This window comes from Clarias gariepinus, chromosome 14, assembly GCF_024256425.1.
Source record: "Clarias gariepinus isolate MV-2021 ecotype Netherlands chromosome 14, CGAR_prim_01v2, whole genome shotgun sequence".
In the NCBI taxonomy this organism is placed as follows: Eukaryota; Metazoa; Chordata; class Actinopteri; order Siluriformes; family Clariidae; genus Clarias; species Clarias gariepinus.
The window spans coordinates 19,907,282-19,930,499 of NC_071113.1; the positions used below are offsets into that span (position 1 = coordinate 19,907,282).

The 23,218-nt window shown below is 46.3% G+C and overlaps 6 non-coding genes across 6 annotated transcripts; all 6 read left to right on the plus strand.

The window, feature by feature from the left end:
* Positions 1-1,615: 1,615 nt before the first annotated feature.
* trnat-agu (transfer RNA threonine (anticodon AGU)) lies at positions 1,616-1,689 on the plus strand. The gene has a single exon. It is a non-coding gene; the product is annotated as a tRNA-Thr (tRNA).
* A 635-nt stretch (positions 1,690-2,324) lies between these two features.
* Positions 2,325-2,411, plus strand: trnar-ucu (transfer RNA arginine (anticodon UCU)). The gene is given in 2 exon segments: positions 2,325-2,361; positions 2,376-2,411. It is a non-coding gene; the product is annotated as a tRNA-Arg (tRNA).
* Positions 2,412-3,427: 1,016 nt separating this feature from the next.
* On the plus strand, positions 3,428-3,501 carry trnat-agu (transfer RNA threonine (anticodon AGU)). Its single transcript has one exon. It is a non-coding gene; the product is annotated as a tRNA-Thr (tRNA).
* A 635-nt stretch (positions 3,502-4,136) lies between these two features.
* trnar-ucu (transfer RNA arginine (anticodon UCU)) lies at positions 4,137-4,223 on the plus strand. Its single transcript is given in 2 exon segments — positions 4,137-4,173; positions 4,188-4,223. It is a non-coding gene; the product is annotated as a tRNA-Arg (tRNA).
* Positions 4,224-9,042: 4,819 nt separating this feature from the next.
* trnat-agu (transfer RNA threonine (anticodon AGU)) lies at positions 9,043-9,116 on the plus strand. Its single transcript has one exon. It is a non-coding gene; the product is annotated as a tRNA-Thr (tRNA).
* Positions 9,117-15,516: 6,400 nt separating this feature from the next.
* Positions 15,517-15,590, plus strand: trnat-agu (transfer RNA threonine (anticodon AGU)). Its single transcript has one exon. It is a non-coding gene; the product is annotated as a tRNA-Thr (tRNA).
* Positions 15,591-23,218: the final 7,628 nt, after the last annotated feature.

Sequence of the window (23,218 nt, forward strand, 5' to 3'; positions counted from 1 at the left end):
CCATTGATTTTTGAAATACAACTTGACTTGTGGTTGTGATTATTCACGTGTTGGGGAATAATCACAACCTGTACTGATGTCTCAGATTTGTAGGACCTTACACCACAAAATGTGCAATGCACGGGGAGGAGGAGATACCTTATTTAATATGTTATCTAGAGCTTACTCTAATGTGTATATGAATAGGTCTTCATGCTCCTGTGTAATCTGAGCAGTGCCTAGTGCAACAATCACCTGGTGGTGCGAGAGCTATCCCTTTTCTGCCTTTTTTACAGCCAGAGATGAATAACCTTCCAAACCAGACAGGGCTAGACAGGGTGGCAAATTCCATGGTGAAATCAAGGCATTCTGTCCACGCTGTTGACAGCTTGTGGGTTCAGCTCCTGCCATAGTTGTTTGCATTTAGTGGAATTTGATTGTTGGCAACAGAAAAGCATCTGCCTCATGAACTTGACCATGCAAGTTCTACGCCTTCCATGAGTCTTGGGCAGCCTGAAATGAAACACCCCAGACAGCTCCCTCGGTTGGCTCTGTGGCGCAATGGATAGCGCATTGGACTTCTAGGCTCAGGTGAGCTATTCAAAGGTTGCTGGTTCGAGTCCCGCCAGAGTCGAATGCTTGTCACCTTCTTTTCATCCACACACCACATATAAGATGAAATCCGTGGTCAAGAATCACACTTTCCTTTCCGATGGAGGAAATCTTGGCCTTGCGAGCAATGTTATCTCTTGTCCAGGAGACTCTCTGTTAAAAGTGCTGGGTCTTGCCCGAGGTGCCAGCCAGGCCTTTGGCACTGTGGCTTCGCTGGTGAAAGTGCCTGCCTTGTAAACAGCAGATCCTAGGTTCAATTCCCAGCAGTGCCTGTTGTGAGTTTCTTCTCTTGGTATGCCAGATGAGGTGTGGGTCCAACTCCATAAGGAACTCAAGGCTTAAGTGCCTGTGTTAACAGCTTGTGGGCTTAGGTCATGGCAGGGTGTGTTGCTTTCAGGCAGGATTTCTGCTCAGTTGTCAAGTGGTTTCCACAGGTAGACACTTGTCCATGGAGCTCAAGCAAGATAGCTCTATCCCTGCTACGAAAGTGAATAAACCGTGACGTTTTCATTTGCAAGAATTTAAACATATTATGAGTAGCCTTGGACCAATGGCCGTCAACAGATGTTTGCTTCCACACAAGTGTGACTTTTCTGCTTTACTGACTCACTTTTGGTCAAATGTAAATGAGGACAATGGCTGTCAATGAACAAGTACATAGATTACTTAAAAAAAGAACAACTATGTCAACAACTAAGTCAAGCACTTAATCCAATGTTTGACTCGCACGCCTCTCATATGTGTATGCATGGTTCAAGTCAAACTGGGACTAAGTGTTCCTTTTAATTTTTTAAGCAGTGTTTATATACATATATATATATATATATATATATATATATAAAACACCATGACTGGCAGATATGGTGTGCTCTGTGGAGCATGGTATAGCACTGTGGGACTTCATTTAAACTCCTATTGAGCTGCACGCCAGTGGAGACAACCTTAGCCCGAGAGTCAAGTTCCTGTCCCGCAGCTTATCAGGTACGAGTTTGAGGTTTTAAGTGTGGGGCCAGCGTTGTCCCGTGGCGCTGTGGCTCAGTTGGTTAAAGCGCCTGTCTAGTAAACAGGAGATCCTGGGTTCAAATCCCAGCAGTGCCTCTCGCTGTGACTTAAGGTCACACAATCTGAAAGCTTTCTAATTAACCTAGATTAGAGTCCCACCTTGTGTATCCTTAGTGCTGTCAACATTTCAATCTTGTCTTGCGCTCCATTGATTTTTGAAATACAACTTGACTTGTGGTTGTGATTATTCACGTGTTGGGGAATAATCACAACCTGTACTGATGTCTCAGATTTGTAGGACCTTACACCACAAAATGTGCAATGCACGGGGAGGAGGAGATACCTTATTTAATATGTTATCTAGAGCTTACTCTAATGTGTATATGAATAGGTCTTCATGCTCCTGTGTAATCTGAGCAGTGCCTAGTGCAACAATCACCTGGTGGTGCGAGAGCTATCCCTTTTCTGCCTTTTTTACAGCCAGAGATGAATAACCTTCCAAACCAGACAGGGCTAGACAGGGTGGCAAATTCCATGGTGAAATCAAGGCATTCTGTCCACGCTGTTGACAGCTTGTGGGTTCAGCTCCTGCCATAGTTGTTTGCATTTAGTGGAATTTGATTGTTGGCAACAGAAAAGCATCTGCCTCATGAACTTGACCATGCAAGTTCTACGCCTTCCATGAGTCTTGGGCAGCCTGAAATGAAACACCCCAGACAGCTCCCTCGGTTGGCTCTGTGGCGCAATGGATAGCGCATTGGACTTCTAGGCTCGGGTGAGCTATTCAAAGGTTGCGGGTTCGAGTCCCGCCAGAGTCGAATGCTTGTCACCTTCTTTTCATCCACACACCACATATAAGATGAAATCCGTGGTCAAGAATCACACTTTTCTTTCCGATGGAGGAAATCTTGGCCTTGCGAGTAATGTTATGTCTTGTCCAGGAGACTCTCTGTTAAAAGTGCTGGGTCTTGCCCGAGGTGCCAGCCAGGCCTTTGGCACTGTGGCTTCGCTGGTGAAAGTGCCTGCCTTGTAAACAGCAGATCCTAGGTTCAATTCCCAGCAGTGCCTGTTGTGAGTTTCTTCTCTTGGTATGCCAGATGAGGTGTGGGTCCAACTCCATAAGGAACTCAAGGCTTAAGTGCCTGTGTTAACAGCTTGTGGGCTTAGGTCATGGCAGGGTGTGTTGCTTTCAGGCAGGATTTCTGCTCAGTTGTCAAGTGGTTTCCACAGGTAGACACTTGTCCATGGAGCTCAAGCAAGATAGCTCTATCCCTGCTACGAAAGTGAATAAACCGTGACGTTTTCATTTGCAAGAATTTAAACATATTCTGAGTAGCCTTGGACCAATTGCCGTCAACAGATGTTTGCTTCCACACAAGTGTGACTTTTCTGCTTTACTGACTCACTTTTGGTCAAATGTAAATGAGGACAATGGCTGTCAATGAACAAGTACATAGATTACTTAAAAAAAGAACAACTATGTCAACAACTAAGTCAAGCACTTAATCCAATGTTTGACTCGCACGCCTCTCATATGTGTATGCATGGTTCAAGTCAAACTGGGACTAAGTGTTCCTTTTAATTTTTTAAACAGTGTTTATATATATATATATATATATATATATATATATATATATATATATATATATAAAACACCATGACTGGCAGATATGGTGTGCTCTGTGAAGCATGGTATAGCACTGTGGGACTTCATTTAAACTCCTATTGAGCTGCACGCCAGTGGAGACAACCTTAGCCCGAGAGTCAAGTTCCTGTCCCGCAGCTTATCAGGTACGAGTTTGAGGTTTTAAGTGTGGGGCCAGCAGTGTCCCGTGGCGCTGTGGCTCAGTTGGTTAAAGCGCCTGTCTAGTAAACAGGAGATCCTGGGTTCGAATCCCAGCAGTGCCTCTCGCTTTGACTTAAGGTCACACAATCCGCAAGCTTTCTGATTAACCTAGATTAGAGTCCCACCTTGTGTATCCTTAGTGCTGTCAACATTTCAATCTTGTCTTGCGCTCCATTGATTTTTGAAATACAACTTGACTTGTGGTTGTGATTATTCACGTGTTGGGGAATAATCACAACCTGTACTGATGTCTCAGATTTGTAGGACCTTACACCACAAAATGTGCAATGCACGGGGAGGAGGAGATACCTTATTTAATATGTTATCTAGAGCTTACTCTAATGTGTATATGAATAGGTCTTCATGCTCCTGTGTAATCTGAGCAGTGCCTAGTGCAACAATCACCTGGTGGTGCGAGAGCTATCCCTTTTCTGCCTTTTTTACAGCCAGAGATGAATAACCTTCCAAACCAGACAGGGCTAGACAGGGTGGCAAATTCCATGGTGAAATCAAGGCATTCTGTCCACGCTGTTGACAGCTTGTGGGTTCAGCTCCTGCCATAGTTGTTTGCATTTAGTGGAATTTGATTGTTGGCAACAGAAAAGCATCTGCCTCATGAACTTGACCATGCAAGTTCTACGCCTTCCATGAGTCTTGGGCAGCCTGAAATGAAACACCCCAGACAGCTCCCTCGGTTGGCTCTGTGGCGCAATGGATAGCGCATTGGACTTCTAGGCTCGGGTGAGCTATTCAAAGGTTGCGGGTTCGAGTCCCGTCAGAGTCGAATGCTTGTCACCTTCTTTTCATCCACACACCACATATAAGATGAAATCCGTGGTCAAGAATCACACTTTCCTTTCCGATGGAGGAAATCTTGGCCTTGCGAGCAGTGTTATGTCTTGTCCAGGAGACTCTCTGTTAAAAGTGCTGGGTCTTGCCCGAGGTGCCAGCCAGGCCTTTGGCACTGTGGCTTCGCTGGTGAAAGTGCCTGCCTTGTAAACAGCAGATCCTAGGTTCAATTCCCAGCAGTGCCTGTTGTGAGTTTCTTCTCTTGGTATGCCAGATGAGGTGTGGGTCCAACTCCATAAGGAACTCAAGGCTTAAGTGCCTGTGTTAACAGCTTGTGTGCTTAGGTCATGGCAGGGTGTGTTGCTTTCAGGCAGGATTTCTGCTCAGTTGTCAAGTGGTTTCCACAGGTAGACACTTGTCCATGGAGCTCAAGCAAGATAGCTCTATCCCTGCTACGAAAGTGAATAAACCGTGACGTTTTCATTTGCAAGAATTTAAACATATTCTGAGTAGCCTTGGACCAATTGCCGTCAACAGATGTTTGCTTCCACACAAGTGTGACTTTTCTGCTTTACTGACTCACTTTTGGTCAAATGTAAATGAGGACAATGGCTGTCAATGAACAAGTACATAGATTACTTAAAAAAAGAACAACTATGTCAACAACTAAGTCAAGCACTTAATCCAATGTTTGACTCGCACGCCTTTCATATGTGTATGCATGGTTCAAGTCAAACTGGGACTAAGTGTTCCTTTTAATTTTTTAAGCAGTGTTTATATATATATATATATATATATATATATATATATATATATATATATATATATGTAACACCATGACTGGCAGATATGGTGTGCTCTGTGGAGCATGGTATAGCACTGTGGGACTTCATTTAAACTCCTATTGAGCTGCACGCCAGTGGAGACAACCTTAGCCCGAGAGTCAAGTTCCTGTCCCGCAGCTTATCAGGTACGAGTTTGAGGTTTTAAGTGTGGGGCCAGCAGTGTCCCGTGGCGCTGTGGCTCAGTTGGTTAAAGCGCCTGTCTAGTAAACAGGAGATCCTGGGTTTGAATCCCAGCAGTGCCTCTCGCTGTGACTTAAGGTCACACAATCTGAAAGCTTTCTGATTAACCTAGATTAGAGTCCCACCTTGTGTATCCTTAGTGCTGTCAACATTTCAATCTTGTCTTGTGCTCCATTGATTTTTGAAATACAACTTGACTTGTGGTTGTGATTATTCACGTGTTGGGGAATAATCACAACCTGTACTGATGTCTCAGATTTGTAGGACCTTACACCACAAAATGTGCAATGCACGGGGAGGAGGAGATACCTTATTTAATATGTTATCTAGAGCTTACTCTAATGTGTATATGAATAGGTCTTCATGCTCCTGTGTAATCTGAGCAGTGCCTAGTGCAACAATCACCTGGTGGTGCGAGAGCTATCCCTTTTCTGCCTTTTTTACAGCCAGAGATGAATAACCTTCCAAACCAGACAGGGCTAGACAGGGTGGCAAATTCCATGGTGAAATCAAGGCATTCTGTCCACGCTGTTGACAGCTTGTGGGTTCAGCTCCTGCCATAGTTGTTTGCATTTAGTGGAATTTGATTGTTGGCAACAGAAAAGCATCTGCCTCATGAACTTGACCATGCAAGTTCTACGCCTTCCATGAGTCTTGGGCAGCCTGAAATGAAACACCCCAGACAGCTCCCTCGGTTGGCTCTGTGGCGCAATGGATAGCACATTGGACTTCTAGGCTCAGGTGAGCTATTCAAAGGTTGCGGGTTCGAGTCCCGCCAGAGTCGAATGCTCGTCACCTTCTTTTCATCCACATATAAGATGAAATCCGTGGTCAAGAATCACACTTTCCTTTCCGATGGAGGAAATCTTGGCCTTGCGAGCAATGTTATGTCTTGTCCAGGAGACTCTCTGTTAAAAGTGCTGGGTCTTGCCCGAGGTGCCAGCCAGGCCTTTGGCACTGTGGCTTCGCTGGTGAAAGTGCCTGCCTTGTAAACAGCAGATCCTAGGTTCACTTCCCAGCAGTGCCTGTTGTGAGTTTCTTCTCTTGGTATGCCAGATGAGGTGTGGGTCCAACTCCATAAGGAACTCAAGGCTTAAGTGCCTGTGTTAACAGCTTGTGGGCTTAGGTCATGGCAGGGTGTGTTGCTTTCAGGCAGGATTTCTGCTCAGTTGTCAAGTGGTTTCCACAGGTAGACATTTGTCCATGGAGCTCAAGCAAGATAGCTCTATCCCTGCTACGAAAGTGAATAAACCGTGACGTTTTCATTTGCAAGAATTTAAACATATTCTGAGTAGCCTTGGACCAATGGCCGTCAACAGATGTTTGCTTCCACACAAGTGTGACTTTTCTGCTTTACTGACTCACTTTTGGTCAAATGTAAATGAGGACAATGGCTGTCAATGAACAAGTACATAGATTACTTAAAAAAAGAACAACTATGTCAACAACTAAGTCAAGCACTTAATCCAATGTTTGACTCGCACGCCTCTCATATGTGTATGCATGGTTCAAGTCAAACTGGGACTAAGTGTTCCTTTTAATTTTTTAAGCAGTGTTTATATATATATATATATATATATATATATATATATATATATATATATATATATAAATATATATATATATATATATAACACCATGACTGGCAGATATGGTGTGCTCTGTGGAGCATGGTATAGCACTGTGGGACTTCATTTAAACTCCTATTGAGCTGCACGCCAGTGGAGACAACCTTAGCCCGAGAGTCAAGTTCCTGTCCCGCAGCTTATCAGGTACGAGTTTGAGGTTTTAAGTGTGGGGCCGGCATTCTCCCGTGGCGCTGTGGCTCAGTTGGTTAAAGCGCCTGTCTAGTAAACAGGAGATCCTCGGTTCGAATCCCAGCAGTGCCTCTCGCTGTGCCTTAAGGTCACACAATCTGAAAGCTTTCTGATTAACCTAGATTAGAGTCCCACCTTGTGTATCCTTAGTGCTGTCAACATTTCAATCTTGTCTTGCGCTCCATTGATTTTTGAAATACAACTTGACTTGTGGTTGTGATTATTCACGTGTTGGGGAATAATCACAACCTGTACTGATGTCTCAGATTTGTAGGACCTTACACCACAAAATGTGCAATGCACGGGGAGGAGGAGATACCTTATTTAATATGTTATCTAGAGCTTACTCTAATGTGTATATGAATAGGTCTTCATGCTCCTGTGTAATCTGAGCAGTGCCTAGTGCAACAATCACCTGGTGGTGCGAGAGTTATCCCTTTTCTGCCTTTTTTACAGCCAGAGATGAATAACCTTCCAAACCAGACAGGGCTAGACAGGGTGGCAAATTCCATTGTGAAATCAAGGCATTCTGTCCACGCTGTTGACAGCTTGTGGGTTCAGCTCCTGCCATAGTTGTTTGCATTTAGTGGAATTTGATTGTTGGCAACAGAAAAGCATCTGCCTCATGAACTTGACCATGCAAGTTCTACGCCTTCCATGAGTCTTGGGCAGCCTGAAATGAAACACCCCAGACAGCTCCCTCGGTTGGCTCTGTGGTGCAATGGATAGCGCATTGGACTTCTAGGCTCAGGTGAGCTATTCAAAGGTTGCGGGTTCGAGTCCCGCCAGAGTCGAATGCTTGTCACCTTCTTTTCATCCACATATAAGATGAAATCCGTGGTCAAGAATCACACTTTCCTTTCCGATAGAGGAAATCTTGGCCTTGCGAGCAATGTCATGTCTTGTCCAGGAGACTCTCTGTTAAAAGTGCTGGGTCTTGCCCGAGGTGCCAGCCAGGCCTTTGGCACTGTGGCTTCGCTGGTGAAAGTGCCTGCCTTGTAAACAGCAGATCCTAGGTTCAATTCCCAGCAGTGCCTGTTGTGAGTTTCTTCTCTTGGTATGCCAGATGAGGTGTGGGTCCAACTCCATAAGGAACTCAAGGCTTAAGTGCCTGTGTTAACGGCTTGTGGGCTTAGGTCATGGCAGGGTGTGTTGCTTTCAGGCAGGATTTCTGCTCAGTTGTCAAGTGGTTTCCACACGTAGACCCTTATCCATGGAGCTCAAGCAAGATAGCTCTATCCCTGCTACGAAAGTGAATAAACTGTGACGTTTTCATTTGCAAGAATTTAAACATATTCTGAGTAGCCTTGGACCAATTGCCGTCAACAGATGTTTGCTTCCACACAAGTGTGACTTTTCTGCTTTACTGACTCACTTTTGGTCAAATGTAAATGAGGACAATGGCTGTCAATGAACAAGTACATAGACTACTTAAAAAAAGAACAACTATGTCAACAACTAAGTCAAGCACTTAATCCAATGTTTGACTCGCACGCCTCTCATATGTGTATGCATGGTTCAAGTCAAACTGGGACTAAGTGTTCCTTTTAATTTTTTAAGCAGTGTTTATATATATATATATATATATATATATATATATATATATATATATATATTTATATTTATTTATATATATATTTTTTTCTTTTCGTACACTGTATGCCATTTGCAGATATATACCATACAGTGTGTTTGTAGTTTGCCAACAGTTGTTCATCTTTGCAAGGCTGAAATCTACTGCAACAGGCACGATCTTTGTCTACAATGAACTTGGAACAACCTGAGATGAAACACCATGACTGGCAGATATGGTGTGCTCTGTGGAGCATGGTATAGCACTGTGGGACTTCATTTAAACTCCTATCGAGCTGCACGCCAGTGGAGACAACCTTAGCCCGAGAGTCAAGTTCCTGTCCCGCAGCTTATCAGGTACGAGTTTGAGGTTTTAAGTGTGGGGCCAAGGTTGTCCCGTGGCGCTGTGGCTTAGTTGGTTAAAGCGCCTGTCTAGTAAACAGGAGATCCTGGGTTCGAATCCCAGCAGTGCCTCTTGCTGTGACTTAAGGTCACACAATCTGCAAGCTTTCTGATTAACCTAGATTAGAGACCCACCTTGTGTGTCCTTAGTGCTGTCAACATTTCAATCTTGTCTTGCGCTCCATTGATTTTTGAAATACAACTTGACTTGTGGTTGTGATTATTCACGTGTTGGGGAATAATCACAACCTGTACTGATGTCTCAGATTTGTAGGATCTTACACCACAAAATGTGCAATGCACGGGGAGGAGGAGATACCTTATTTAATATGTTATCTAGAGCTTACTCTAATGTGTATATGAATAGGTCTTCATGCTCCTGTGTAATCTGAGCAGTGCCTAGTGCAACAATCACCTGGTGGTGCGAGAGCTATCCCTTTTCTGCCTTTTTTACAGCCAGAGATGAATAACCTTCCAAACCAGACAGGGCCAGACAGGGTGGCAAATTCCATGGTGAAATCAAGGCATTCTGTCCACGCTGTTAACAGCTTGTGGGTTCAGCTCCTGCCATAGTTGTTTGCATTTAGTGGAATTTGATTGTTGGCAACAGAAAAGCATCTGCCTCATGAACTTGACCATGCAAGTTCTACGCCTTCCATGAGTCTTGGGCAGCCTGAAATGAAACACCCCAGACAGCTCCCTCGGTTGGCTCTGTGGTGCAATGGATAGCGCATTGGACTTCTAGGCTCAGGTGAGCTATTCAAAGGTTGCGGGTTCGAGTCCCGCCAGAGTCGAATGCTTGTCACCTTCTTTTCATCCACATATAAGATGAAATCCGTGGTCAAGAATCACACTTTCCTTTCCGATGGAGGAAATCTTGGCCTTGCGAGCAATGTCATGTCTTGTCCAGGAGACTCTCTGTTAAAAGTGCTGGGTCTTGCCCGAGGTGCCAGCCAGGCCTTTGGCACTGTGGCTTCGCTGGTGAAAGTGCCTGCCTTGTAAACATCAGATCCTAGGTTCAATTCCCAGCAGTGCCTGTTGTGAGTTTCTTCTCTTGGTATGCCAGATGAGGTGTGGGTCCAACTCCATAAGGAACTCAAGGCTTAAGTGCCTGTGTTAACAGCTTGTGGGCTTAGGTCATGGCAGGGTGTGTTGCTTTCAGGCAGGATTTCTGCTCAGTTGTCAAGTGGTTTCCACAGGTAGACACTTGTCCATGGAGCTCAAGCAAGATAGCTCTATCCCTGCTACGAAAGTGAATAAACCGTGACGTTTTCATTTGCAAGAATTTAAACATATTCTGAGTAGCCTTGGACCAATTGCCGTCAACAGATGTTTGCTTCCACACAAGTGTGACTTTTCTGCTTTACTGACTCACTTTTGGTCAAATGTAAATGAGGACAATGGCTGTCAATGAACAAGTACATAGACTACTTAAAAAAAGAACAACTATGTCAACAACTAAGTCAAGCACTTAATCCAATGTTTGACTCGCACGCCTCTCATATGTGTATGCATGGTTCAAGTCAAACTGGGACTAAGTGTTCCTTTTAATTTTTTAAGCAGTGTTTATATATATATATATATTGTGGCGTTTTTATCGCCTGAAAGGATGGTGGAGAGACGAGCGAGCTTATCTTGCTGCCCAATGCAAATGGCTGGGAGTATTTTATTCAAGCACACAATCTCACAACTCGAACACATGAGACGGCTTAAAACAAGAACACCCTATCACACATACCCTGGCTGAAGCCACTAAACCAAACACCTTTCCCCAACACGGTGAACACATAAACAGTCCCTCCCGCAGAGCATGATGGTTATTACCCGAAACCCCGCCCACGCCACATTGCCCCCACCCGAGCTGTGACCGTCCCCGGTCACCATGGCGAACTCAGTCTAGCAGGCGTGACGGTGGCCGGCGCTGGCGTTGTGAACGCCGGAGTCTTTTTGCGGGGGAAGGCGGGGCACAGCCCTCTTCTTGAGGCGGACCGGCCTCCACAGAGCTCGATGTTTTGCTGACGTGGGGCTGGTAGGGAGCGAGCCGGTCCCGGTGGAGCACGACCAATCGCGACCGCCCCGTCAACCGCACCCGGTAGACCACATCAGAGAGCTGTGCGACGACCGTGCAGGGGCCCACCCAGTGCGACATCAGCTTAGGTGAAAGCCCCCTTTTCCTTCCGGGGGAATACACCCAAACCTGCTCCCCAGTAGCAAAGTCGCGCCCCCGGCTGTGGGTATCGTACACGCGGCGCTGCTTAACCCCGGCGTCCGCCAAGTGTCTACGCGCCAATTCGTGGACACGAAACAGTTTGTCTTTCAATGAATAAAAATAGTCCAAACCTGGTTTCGTGGGTAAATCCACTTGAGGCGGGGGCCCGAACACCAGATCCACAGGCGTGCGCAACTCGCGACCAACATTAACGCAGCTGGCGTCAGTTGCGAGGACTCCTGCACCGCTGTGCGATACGCCCAAAGCACGAGAGGCAAATGCTCGTCCCAATCATTTTGCCGGTTGCTGGTAAGCACGGCGAGTTGGGTGGTGAGTGTTCGGTTAAACCGCTCCACGAGGCCGTCACTTTGTGGATGCAGGGGCGTGGTGCGGGTCTTTTTCACCCCGAGGCGCTCGCACACCGCCGCAAACACCTCCGCCTCGAAGTTACGCCCCTGATCACTGTGCAACTGCTCCGGGGAGCCGAATCGGCTGAACATCTCATCCACCAGCACTCGAGCCGTGGTGGAAGCGCTCTGATCCGGAACAGCGAACGCCTCCGGCCACTTGGTGAAGTAATCCATGGCCACCAGCACATAACGATTCCCGCGATCAGAGATGGGAAACGGCCCCAGAATGTCCACGCCCATACGTTCCATGGGCGCCCCCACCCGAAAGTCTTGCAAGGGTGCTCGCGAGCGCTGGGTAGGGCCCTTCTTTGCCGTGCAGACATCGCATCTGTGAACAAAAAGTTCGCTGTCAGTATGACAACCCGGCCAGTAGAACCGAGCACGCAACCGCCGCAGTGTCTTAGTTACCCCAAAGTGTCCCGAACCCGCGTGCCCATGAACCATCCCCAGCACACATGCCCGCAAAGTCCGCGGCACCAGCAGCTGAAAAGATTCACCAGCGCCACACGGCCGTTCCCACTGGCGGTAGAGTAAGCCCCCCCGCAACGCTAGTCGGTGAAACTGCGAGTGGAGAGCTTTTTCTTCGGGTCCCAGGTGGGCGATTGCGGCATAATCCGGTCTCTGGCCCGCGTTAACCCAACTTAATACCCGCTGCAATGCCGGGTCCTTCTCCTGCTCGACCATTAGCTGATCGCAGTCCATCTGTGGCACAAGCGAAACGACCACCGGCGATGGTGTAGGTGCCGCAGTGACTCGGCTGCACGCCGGCTCGGACGGCCGATTACCGACGGGGGCTTCGGAAGACTGCGCAGGGAGAATGTTCTGATTCACGGGGGTCGGGGTGTGTTCGATGTCGTGACCACCCACACGCTCTTCAACCCGCTCGCAGTGTCGACAACGCTCCTTGCTGCACGGCCGGCGGGATAACGCATCGGCGTTAGCGTGCAATTTTCCCGCTCGGTGCTGAACGGTAAAATGATAGTCCTGCAACCGTTCGAGCCAACGCGCTAACTGCCCCTCGGGCTCTTTAAAACTGAGCAGCCACACCAGCAAAGCGTGGTCGGTCCGCAGCAAGAAGGATTGCCCGTATAAATACGGCCTAAAATGCTTAAGGGCCGCGACGACCGCAAGCAGCTCGCGCCGCGTGACGCAGTAATTCTTTTCCGGCCCAGACAACGCGCGGCTGAAGTACGCGACAACACGCTCTTTGCCCCCGGCAACCTGAGACAGGACGGCCCCCAGCCCTACATCGCTCGCGTCCGTGTCGAGAATAAATGTACGAGCTATATCAGGATATTCGAGAACGGGCGACGTAACCAGAGCTTCCCGTAACCGTGTGAACGCACGCGCGTGCTCCCTGTCCCAGCGAAACGGCTGGTTCTTTCTCGTGAGCGCGTGCAGCGGGCTGGCGATCGTAGCAAAATCCCTCACGAACCGGCGATAGTACGACGCTAACCCGAGAAAGGTGCGCAGCTGCGACACATTAGACGGCTCAGGCCAATGCTGTACCACGGCAATTTTGGCTGGATCGGTGGCAATCCCTTGAGCGCTAATGACGTGTCCCAGAAAGACAGTTTCTTGCCGCAACAACTGGCACTTTTTGGGATTGAGCCGCAAATTCGCCCGCCGGATAGCTAGAAACACCTCCCGTAGGTTAGCTAGCGCGACCGCAAAATCCTTGCCGTGTACCAATAAATCGTCTAAGTAGACGACACAACGGTTGCGAGGGATCTCTGCCAATACTCTCTCCATCAACCGTTCGAACGTAGCGGGAGCGTTGCAGAGGCCGAACGGCATGCGCCGAAATTGCCATAGACCTTGTCCGATCGAAAACGCGGTTTTGGGTCGTGCTTCCGGGGCGAGCTCTACTTGCCAATACCCGCTAAGTTCCGGAAGTTCCGCCCCGCTGGTGCGTGCTACTAACTCGTCCGGCCGCGCTTTGGGCACTAGCAACCTAGCTAAACCGAAACTACCACGCAGAGTCCCGTCTGCGAGATTCAGTACCGCACCCCACCTTTCCAAAATGTCTAATCCCAAGATACAATCATCCTCGATATCCGCCACAAAGAATGGGTGAAAAAGAATGATTGCACCTACTTGTATTCGCACTGTGCGACAGGCCCGTATCCTCAAATAACTTCCCGACACGGTGCGAATGTTCACGGCCGGGTCCGGCAGCACACGACCGCGCTCTCCGCGCTTTAACAATCCCCCGCGCAACAGCGAAACTGTAGAGCCGGTGTCCACGAGCGCCCGCAGCGAAACGTTGTCCAGGCCGCAGTCCACGTAGACCCCCGCGCGATTTTCCGACACGTCCCGACCGGAAGTTAAATCCGGCAGTTGGGGGAACAAAGATGGCTGTGGGAGGCGGTTTCCCCTCGGCGCCCCCCGAAGCTAGTTTAACGGCTGCTGGGGTACGCTGTCCTCTGGCCGGAGCACGTTGCAGCGGTATCCTTGGCCTCGGCGTTGTCGCGGAAACTCGCCGGCCGGGTCGAGGCCTAGCCGCGACGGGTAGCCCTGTCCCCGGCTAGGTTCACCTCCCCAGCGGCCGCGAGCCACCGAAGATCGCTCGGCTCTCTCGCCGTGGTGTTCTCCCAAGATGGGCTCGGCGCGCTCAGCCTCGCGCAGCGCCTCGGACAGCGACGCCGGTGCCGCTAACCGGAGGTGCTCGCGAAGGCGGTACGGCCGGATTCCCCGAAGAAACGCGCGACGAGCTAGCTCTTCCTGCTGGCCGTGTCCGAAATCCGGGTAGCCCTGGCGCGCGAGAGATCGCAGGTCCATGGCGAACGCCCCTAGTGGCTCAGAGGCGCTCCGCACGCGGGTTGCCAGCTCCTCGCCCGCGGCCTCGTTACGGTCTCCTGCGCCGAAACGGAAACAGAGCGACTGCTGCAGCTTTAACCAGTCGTCCCGCTCATCAGCCCGGAGATCTTGCAACGCCCGCAGCGCGTCACCCTCCAACAAGAGGGCCACCCGGACGGCTGTTTCTGCCGGGGACCAGCCCGCGAATTTGGCGGCTAGCTCTACCTGGGCGATGAACGCGTGGGGATCGCCGGCGCCGTTGTAGGCCGGCAGGCGCAGCTGTAGGTCGCTTCGCTGGCGGACGGGGCACGGAGCTGTAGCTTGCTCCGGTGTCGGCGCCACGTCACTGGAGGACTCCTCCCCGAGGTCCAATACCGGAACCTGGAACGCGCCGCTCCGCTCCGGTCGCCGCTCTTTGCCTGCACTAGCCCCATCAGGGAGGGTTTTCTTTCTCCGCAGCTGCTCCGCTACTCGGCGGCCCATTTGGATCCTCCGGATTTCCTCCGGGGTGCGCTCCAACTCGCGACTCTCCATAATCCCACTTCTGACACCAAATGTGGCGTTTTTATCGCCTGAAAGGATGGTGGAGAGACGAGCGAGCTTATCTTGCTGCCCAATGCAAATGGCTGGGAGTATTTTATTCAAGCACACAATCTCACAACTCGAACACATGAGACGGCTTAAAACAAGAACACCCTATCACACATACCCTGGCTGAAGCCACTAAACCAAACACCTTTCCCCAACACGGTGAACACATAAACAGTCCCTCCCGCAGAGCATGATGGTTATTACCCGAAACCCCGCCCACGCCACAATATATATATATATATATATATATATATATATATATATATATATATATATATATAACACCATGACTGGCAGATATGGTGTGCTCTGTGGAGCATGGTATAGCACTGTGGGACTTCATTTAAACTCCTATCGAGCTGCACGCCAGTGGAGACAACCTTAGCCCGAGAGTCAAGTTCCTGTCCCGCAGCTTATCAGGTACGAGTTTGAGGTTTTAAGTGTGGGGCCAAGGTTGTCCCGTGGCGCTGTGGCTTAGTTGGTTAAAGCGCCTGTCTAGTAAACAGGAGATCCTGGGTTCGAATCCCAGCAGTGCCTCTCGCTGTGACTTAAGGTCAAACAATCTGCAAGCTTTCTGATTAACCTAGATTAGAGTCCCACCTTGTGTATCCTTAGTGCTGTCAACATTTCAATCTTGTCTTGCGCTCCATTGATTTTTGAAATGCAACTTGACTTGTGGTTGTGATTATTCACGTGTTGGGGAATAATCACAACCTGTACTGATGTCTCAGATTTGTAGGACCTTACACCACAAAATGTGCAATGCACGGGGAGGAGGAGATACCTTATTTAATATGTTATCTAGAGCTTACTCTAATGTGTATATGAATAGGTCTTCATGCTACTGTGTAATCTGAGCAGTGCCTAGTGCAACAATCACCTGGTGGTGCGAGAGCTATCCCTTTTCTGCCTTTTTTACAGCCAGAGATGAATAACCTTCCAAACCAGACAGGGCTAGACAGGGTGGCAAATTCCATGGTGAAATCAAGGCATTCTGTCCACGCTGTTGACAGCTTGTGGGTTCAGCTCCTGCCATAGTTGTTTGCATTTAGTGGAATTTGATTGTTGGCAACAGAAAAGCATCTGCCTCATGAACTTGACCATGCAAGTTCTACGCCTTCCATAAGTCTTGGGCAGCCTGAAATGAAACACCCCAGACAGCTCCCGCGGTTTGCTCTGTGGCGCAATGGATAGCGCATTGGACTTCTAGGCTCAGGTGAGCTATTCAAAGGTTGCGGGTTCGGGTCCCGCCAGAGTCGAATGCTTGTCACCTTCTTTTCATCCACACACCACATATAAGATGAAATCCGTGGTCAAGAATCACACTTTCCTTTCCGATGGAGGAAATCTTGGCCTTGCGAGCAATGTTATGTCTTGTCCAGAAGACTCTCTGTTAAAAGTGCTGGGTCTTGCCCGAGGTGCCAGCCAGGCCTTTGGCACTGTGGCTTCGCTGGTGAAAGTGCCTGCCTTGTAAACAGCAGATCCTAGGTTCAATTCCCAGCAGTGCCTGTTGTGAGTTTCTTCTCTTGGTATGCCAGATGAGCTGTGGGTCCAACTCCATAAGGAACTCAAGGCTTAAGTGCCTGTGTTAACGGCTTGTGGGCTTAGGTCAAATTCAAATTTTATTTGTCACATACACAAACATACACAGTACGAAATGTAGTGAAATGCATTTTACGGCTGCCATTGACCCTGGAAGAGAATTAAGTTTACAAATAAGAAATAAATATGAATAAAAGAAATACGATAGAAATTAAATAAAAATTAAATTAAACTAGGAAAAATAGAACTAAAAATAAAAATAGAAATGTGCTAGGAAAAAAAATAGAACTAAAAATAAAAATAGAAATAGAAATATGATGTGCAAAAATAGAAATCTACTGTACAAATTGAAATATACTGTGCTGTGTGTGCAAATATGCATAGAATAAAGTGACTTTGTGCAGAGGTTATTAAAGTGTCTTTGTGCACTGGTCCAGGATGTAAACGTAAAACTGTAAAATGTAGTGTAGTTGTGAAGGTACAGATGGAGCCACGCCAAATAGCCGCGGCCGTGTGAATGGCGTACGAATGGCGTACGGCTGCCCTATGCACGCCGTAATCCCCCCTCCTTTTTCTTCGAGAAAGGCGTGTCAAGATTTCACAGTTAACACGCCCATTCAAGCCCTATTTGTGCATTTGCCTGGTTCCACCACTAGATGGCGCTTCGTTCTCAAGGACACGTTAACACAAGCCAGCAATTTAGCTGCGCTGAGTTGCAATCACGTGATTTTAACAACCCGCTCCCACCCCCGCCGAACTGACGCTGCCAAACTGCACTAGAGATGAAGATGGCGGCTTAATGGACTATTCGCGGTAAGTGGTGTTTTAATTTATAAAATTTGTTTGGGATTAGTTTACAGTTTATTTCCCAGTTTAGTTTTTTTATCGGCCATTTTGAAAATCACTGGCAGCACCAGCAGCGGTCAGATGTAACTTTAGATAACTTAATGATCTGTTTACCAGGTCTGGAGTTAACATTACAGCTTACTGTCAGTGTCACAAACTCACAATGTCACTCCTCTTTAACTAAAAAAGACACTAAAGCTTCAAAAATACTCTTAATGTCCCTATTACAAAAGGCTGCACTACCGAATGAAGAGTGTTTGTGCTTTATAAAAATGCCTTTAGAATCTGACCGCGTGTTGTCTGGATAAATTCAGCATTTATTTATTCTTTGGGTAAGAGTTAATCTGCAGGTTATATCTGTGAATATAATGTGATGCAGTTCATGAAGGACACAAGCTGAGGATAGATGTACAGGAGCTCGCGAGCTAAACGTTTATAACCACGTTTATATTTTTCTCAGTTTGGCCGTGACTTTGCGCGGTAGCGCGAGCGCTTAGTTACCAAGATGGATAAAAACTCTGAAGTGTTTATCAGTTAAGGAGTGTGAGGAGGGGGAGGTGGTGGGGGGGGGGGTTGTGTGAGGAGGTGTGGGGGGCTTCAGTACTGGGTAAGTTATAGTTTGGCTTCAGAGATGAACTAATATATACGAGTGTTATATCGCTAACTTATTTGTATGAAAAGCGCATTTTAATTTAATGCAGACGATAATACAGACAAACCGGGGTTAACACTAACAAAGTTCAATGGTTAAAGTTATCCCAGTTTATTTACATTCCAGAATTCCCCAAAACAGTATTTCACACACTCTGTGGTGTAGGTTTACTAATATCTTTTATATTTATTACAACTAGATATTCTGTAACGTTTATTTATCTTTGTCTTCACTAAATACTCCTGTTTTCTTTAATCAGAGCTCCGCCCTGGAGGATTGGGGGGTCAGACGGATGATGGTTGGCCTTTTGGAGCTACTGGAGGAGCCTGAACAAGCTGTTGAGGGAGCTGTAGGAGGGATGACGTCACAGTGCAACAGCTTTAGAATGATGTTTGGTCAGGTCTACTGTATATTCTGAACATAGAATTGCAAAACGTCTGATACTTTAAGGAGAAAACAAAGAATTAAACAGTTCCATCTTTAATATATATATATTTTTTTAATGATATTTTAATATAAAAGAACCAGATAGAGACTGATAAGCAGCTGGTGTTATCCGGGTATTTTAATGACCTTTAAGCAAAAATTTTACATGTTTTTACCTGTTTTATACAAATTATTGTTTTACCTTTGACTAGTTTTGGAAGAATAAATTTTATTTTTAAAGTCATGTGTGCGTGTTTTAATTGTTGGGGGATTGTTTGTGTATTTAAAAATACATTTACTTAAACCAACAACTTCAATGTGCAAAAATGGGACCCGACGTTGTTTTAAATAGTCAAAGAGTTAGGCTAATAATAATGATAATAATAATAATAATTATTATTATTATTATTATTATTATTATTATTATTACTGGTTATAGAAACAAATTAAAACAACAGTTAAACACTTGATCATATGTATCTGTGCTAGTTTGTGACTATGTGACCCATAATAATTTTTTCTCAGTATAAAAGTTTTGGGTTTTTTTAAGAACTCCATTAAAAGAGCAAAGACAAACTTAGATGGAGTGGAAGGTAAGAAACCTTAGTGGAGAATACTGACTAAGACATGGTGCTAATTGCTCTGTGTGTGTGTGTGTGTGTTTGGCGGGGGGAGGGGTACTTCGGAGTTACTTGTCTCTGCCCAAATGTTTGTGTTAAAGCAACGGAGAAATGCCGGAGCGCGCACACACACACACACACCTCTCATCCACAAAAGCTTTAACTGTTGTCTTGTAAATCGTTGATTAAACCTATGAACACAGCTGTTCAGCATCAGTCCTAAACACAAGCGCAGGGTCTGTTTTTGTCCTTAATTAAAAGACACCAATATGTTAATAATTTACACAATGATAGCATGTTGTTTATGTTTAATGTTTATTTTGCGGGAAAAGGTAATAAGCAATATTTAAAATAAAACAAACCAGGAAGTAAGTGTTTCATACATTAAGGTGCTGTGTATAACCAAGTGCCCCAACAGACATAGCAACAGTGTAGAGTGTGTGCGCTGTGGGGGATTGGAAGGTGAACGAAGATAATCATTTACAAGACAAAAGACGTTCAGAGGTGTGTTATGCCCTAAACCCCCCCGGCACGGATTGCCCCCCATTACGCAATCGCTATCTTCAAAGAAAAGCCGCCGCCCCTTTTCATTTAAATGCTATAGCGAGTGTTTTTCTTCCCCTCCGCTCGGTTTCGTGAACACAGTTGCGTTCAGTAACACGATGGAACCAATTACCTAAACAGCAGCAACAACAACCATTATGATCACACTTTGTTGAATTTATATTGCTTAAATATTTCGCAGCTCTGTCCTCTTTGCATTGCTACGTGTTTATTTATTTCCTTCTCGCATCGCACGTATAATGCACTCTAAAATCGACACTATCAAACTTGGAAATGATATAATATCAAATCAAACATCACGTTATTAAAATTAACGAATTTGTCACTACTCTTCTCTCATGCAGCACGGCTAAAAAGATAATAAAAATTACACCAAAGTGCTGCAGGTTTGGTGTCTGTGAGCTTTTCCTAATCAGAGTTGCACGGGGGGCATTTTGTGGCTGCTTCAGTTACACTCTACTTAGATATTACACAGAGGGGAGTTAATTTTTGTTTTCTTCATCCTAGCTTAATTTCATCTCATGAAATAATAGTAAGTTTTGGAGTTTTGGTATGAGTTCATCTCCCCAGCCAGTGTTGGGACAGGGTAGCATCGTGGCAGGATTGGTGTAACTTTTCTTATCTTTTTAGCCGTGCTGCGTAAGAGAAGAGTAGTGACAAATTCATTACTTTCGTTACTAGACATGGTCTATTTTGTCTGCAAGTGAAATACATCGATACGTTAATAATTTACACCACGATAACATTACTGCAGAAGTATCTAGAGACGTGACTTTGAGACGTTCACAGTATATTCGAACCGTATACAGTGTTTATTTTGCATAACATTACAAAACAGCCATGTCCAATAAAACAGTGCATCTTTAATAAGCCGCATTGGTTTCGAGTCAGTAGTAAAATGAACGAAAGACTGAGAAGCCCCGTAAACTTGACCCTGACAATAATAGTCGATCTTATATTTATGTTTATATATATATATATATATATATATATATATGTTCGAATTAACGTTTCAGAGTAGCCTATATAATTTGTCTTGTCATCACACAGACACACGTACACACACGAACAAATAAAACATGAAATCGCGTAAAACCAAATGAAACTATGGCAAAAATATATAAGCAGTAAAAATTACAGTAGTATCCTGTAGGTGATCCTGTGATAACAGGCGCTGACCCTCTGGAACTGTTTAGTTCTGTTAGTATTGTGTTCAAGTATGAATGTTTATGGGGATTTAATCTGTCTCTGCTGCCGCATCTATTCACCGTAGTGATAAGTGATTAATGCCCCATCAGATCTTTGATGGAGGGACGTTATGCTGGTTAAAGACATACTGATCCGTATGAACAGATATTTGTTCCAGATATTATGCGTTATTAATCGATTTGTTATGCCAAATTTTGACTATCAGCGAAAAAAACATCAGCGAAAACATCAAAAATATAACGAAAACAAACTCAAGCAGAAGTTCAAATTCAAGCTTTACTTTGCAGCAAAATATTATCTACCAGTGTATTAAACGGAAATAGATAAAATACACCGTAATGTAAAATACTGTACATAGCCTGCACTTGTATTCCGTACCTACAACGACTGGTATAGATAAATTACAGATGTTACCGTCTTTAAGTATTATTAAGGATGTCGTGAAAAGTATTGCAATAAGTAGTTTTATTAATTAATTTAATCATTAATTAAAATAGCATAAGCATCATGGATTGTGTATTGAGTGATTTAAATCTGTTTTATGAATCGTTTTTTATCCCTCTTTTTTACCACATCATCTTTTTATGAAACTATGTTGACGTTAGTTATGTTATATATATTAAATATAGTAACCGGCTGCTTGGACACTGCAGAAGCAGTCAATGCTCCATCTGGCGGAATTATACAGCATTGCAACTATCTTTTTAGAAAGCGCATGGGGGCATTTATGGGGTGGGGCATCGTTAACTACGTCATCGCGGGGGATCACATTCCGTGCACGGATCGATCATGGTCCTGTCACGGCCCTGTCATGGACCTATCATGCTCCAAGCGGCTGTTTGACGTGGCTCCCACTGTAGGTGTGCAAAGTTATTAAAGTGTCTTTGTGCAATGGTCCAGGATGTAAGCGTACGACATGTAGTATATATATGAAGGAAGGTGAGCATGTAATTGTCCATAGTGTTCATGGATGTAAGAAGATTGATGGATTTGATCAATTATGAAAAAGATGAAAAGATTGTTAGTTCTGCATAGTGGTGTGGTTGTGGTTGAGAGACCTTATCGCCTGCGGGAAGAAGCTCCTCCTCAGTCTCTCTGTGTTGGCCTTCAAGGAGCGGAATCGCTTCCCAGACCGCAACAGAGTAAACAGTCCGTTATTGGGGTGACAGGTCCTTCACGATCTTCCTGGCCTTGGTCAAGCACCGCTTGCTGTAGATTGAGTGCAGGTCAGGGAGCTCGATGCGGATGATGCGCTCAGCTGATCGCACCACCCTCTGTAGAGCTCGTCTGTCCTGCATGGTGCTGTTCCCGAACCAGGTCGTGATATTTCCCGTCAGGATGCTCTCTATGGTGCAGGAGTAGAAATTCCTGAGCACCTTGGAGGGCAGTCTAAAGTCTCTCAAGCGTCTGAGGTGGTAGAGACGCTGCCGGGCCTTTTTTACCACGGTGTTGATGTGACAGGACCATGCCAGGTCCTGCGTGATGTGAACACCGAGGTATCTGAAGCTGTTCACTCTCTCCACTGGGCTCCTGTTGATGACGGGGGTCTGGTAGTTCCTCACCTGCTTTGTACTAAAGTCCACTATCAGCTCCTTTGTCTTACTGACGTTCAGGAGGAGATTGTTTCTCTGGCACCAGTTCTCCAGATTTCCAACCTCCTCCAGGTAGGCCGTCTCATCGTTGTTCGTGATCAGGCCCACCACAACAGTGTCGTCAGCGAACTTGATGATGGTGGTGGAGCTGGTAGTGGCCACGCAGTCGTGGGTGTACAGAGAGTACAGCAGGGGGCTCAGAACACAACCCTGGGGGGCTCCAGTGCTGAGAGTGAGGGAGGCTGAGAGATGTCCGCCCATCCTTACTGCCTGTGGTCTGCCAGTCAGAAAATTGGAGATCCACTGACACATTGATGAGCTGAGTCCCAGGTGCTCCAGCTTGGTGGTAAGTGTGGAGGGAATTATGGTATTAAATGCAGAACTGTAGTCGATGAAGAGCATTTTCACATAATTCCCCCTCTGAGTGTCCAGGTGAGTGAGAGATGTATGAAGGAGATGAGAGATTGCATCGTCCGTGGAACGGTTTGTACGATAAGCGAACTGTAGTGGGTCTAGTGGGTCTGGTAGTGAAGAGATGTTGAATATCTCAGTGAACACAGGTGCTAGCTGGTCTGCGCAGGCTCTGAGAATACGGCCTGAGATGCCGTCTGGTCCTGCTGCTTTCCTGGTGTTCACTCTCTTGAAGGCTCTCCTCACGTCATGCTCTGAGATGATGAACGCGCTTCCGGTGCTGGCAGTGACTTCCTGTCTGCA